General features: G+C 36.5%; 1 pseudogene; it reads right to left on the bottom strand.

Annotated features, from left to right (window-relative positions):
* The window catches only part of LOC111404643, a 23,090-nt pseudogene that overhangs the window by 14,303 nt on the left and 6,244 nt on the right, over positions 1–2,543 (bottom strand).

Genomic DNA, 2,543 nt, shown 5'->3' with positions numbered 1-2,543 from the left:
TTCAGATGGTGAAGAGATGATGTTGATCGTGGTATCTAATGTGGAATTTAGGCCTGACGAGGAGTGAGTTCTTGATTCAGCATGTTCGCACCATATGCGTTCCAATAGGAATTTATTTAAGACATATAAGGCTGTTCAGCAAGGTGGAGTTGTAATGGAAAACAACCAATCTTGCTGTATTACTGGGATCGGTCGAGTCAGATTGAGGCTTGGGGGATGGAATATTTAGAACAATTGATCAGGTTTGACACGTTCTTAACCTAAAAAGGAATCTCATTTCGCTAAGTACCCTGGATGCAAAAGGGTATAAATTCTCTATATGAGGTGGAGTTTTGAAGGTCCGAAAGGAAGTCTGAGTTGTACTAGAGAGGCGTAAAAGATCCTAGCTGTACATTTTGTAGGGGAGTGTATAACCAGTTAGGAGGAGATATATGGACAAGTTTAGTACCGTGGTGGAAGTTCAGTTTGGTACAGTACCTCTTATGTTGGGTTGTGAGTCGATTCAGAACACTGTTAGAGAGAGCGTTGGTGATTCCGCTTTACCACCAATTTCAGTGAGTACGCTGTGTTCAATTGCTGAGTAGGACTCATTCAGCGTAGGTACCATGGTGTCAGCAATGTTTGGGATGCTTTTAGGGATGTTGAAGGAAACAGTTTCAGTAAGGGGCCTTCTGATCAAGCATTTGGTTTGGTTCTTGCTATAGGGTGCGCTTCAGCCCTGTGTGATCAACATTAATTCCTTGGTGGAATTGGGAACCTTGGGGATTGGGTTCGGGTGCCGATTGTAGACACCGAGCAGAGGACGAGTATTTGGTTTATATGGAGTGGTTACTGTGTTGAGGAGATTCAGCTAGTTAATTTCGATGCAGATGAATTTGAAATCTAGGAGTTTCATTCGTACCACCAGAATTTGAGTCAAGGTGGAGATTTTTAGGAGTATGACTAAAATATGAGTCTTTTGAAGAGGCATATTTGACTTGGACTAGAAAAATATTAACCTAATGATTGAGGAAACAAAATCCTGTTAAAATTGGGTATCCTAATTGTAATATATTATATTGCCTTCTAGGACTCTTCTAGAGTAGGCCTATAAATACGAGGCTCCTCTGGTCAGTTTGTAAAGAGTAACATAAAAACGGTATTGCTAGTCTGTCTTGTATTCTCCATACTGTTGAATTAATAAACATAGTTCCTTTGTGTTTATCCTTTGTGTTCTTTCTTTACAAATTCAATCTTGTGTTTTCATGGTGTGATCTAGTATACTTCAATATTGTTATTAAATCTCGTTCTCTATAATTCGGTTTAGAATCAGCATGTGTTATTGGAGCTTCTGCTCCCAACATTTATATCCTCAACATACCCCTCATAGGAAAACAAATATTATTTTACTTTCATAGGCCTGACACTGAATTTGCATAAATAAGTTTGCATGATCTCAAATCAAAACATTTATTTTCTGATACGAAATAATTTAAAAGCTCAAGGATGGAATGAAATTTTTTATTTATATTTGTATATCCAACTATTTTATTTTTCAGGATGTTCCTCTTCATTTCTTCAATGTCTACATAGGTAGATATTTAATTCGATTTGTACATGGGAAAATAATTGCCTTTGATTTCTCTTCGATGAAATCCAACATACCAATTGGATATAGATCCAATTCGCAGATTTCATAACAACATGATATATAGATTTTATATATGCAACTCAAGATTCACTCAATGACAATGTTAACAAGACTAAAGGCCCGTTTCGCATAATTTTTGCTTTTGCTTCTTATAAAATAGCTTTTGAAGAAAGGTACCTTAATTTTTATTTGAAAACTAAAATTTTAAAACACTTCCCATTTCGGAAGTATTTTTAGAGGAAGTCATATTAAACCAATTTTCTTTAAAAGATCTTTTAATTATCAAAAGCACTTTAACAAAATTAGCCGAAGAGATCCACAAGCAACTTTTGGGTCTCCAAAGCTCTTTCGGACTTTTCAAAAGCTATGTCAAATGCTTTCCTCAGCTTTTCTAGTGTTTCCTTATTAAGTAATCCAACAAAGGTCTCTGATGGCGCACACACTCGCTACCTGCCATATTTTAGCTTCAACTCCTTCAACAGATGCAGACCCCAGTTTCTCTACATGCTCGTACAGAGGAAATAGTGGCCAACAGCCAGTTGACCCGGCCAATTTTCCAAAGAGGCCTTTGACCAGTTAAAAAAAAGCAAAATAATTTAAAATAGTGAAAACCAACAAAAATCAAGAGAAACCCAATTTTACCCCTTGCAAGAAAAAGGAAGCAGAAGGCGAGTGGAAAAGTACTGTAGCACAATTGACCCAGTCACCAACAAAGAAGGAAAAACAGGAGACCTAGTTGGCCATTTCTCTCTGAAGAAGGTAAGATTTTTATACCAAAAAAACCATGTTTTTATTTTTATTTTTGGAAAAAAAGTATGATTTTATATATATGTGTTGAGAACTCCTTGTATAAATATGGAATTAGGGTTGTTATTGTTTGGGAAGGAGTGGAGATCGTCGGAAATGGAGTTTT

This window comes from Olea europaea, chromosome 11, assembly GCF_002742605.1.
Source record: "Olea europaea var. sylvestris chromosome 11, O_europaea_v1, whole genome shotgun sequence".
NCBI lineage: Eukaryota > Viridiplantae > Streptophyta > Magnoliopsida > Lamiales > Oleaceae > Olea > Olea europaea.
Note: the sequence above shows the minus strand (reverse complement) of the source record. Positions and strands in the feature narration are given on the sequence as shown.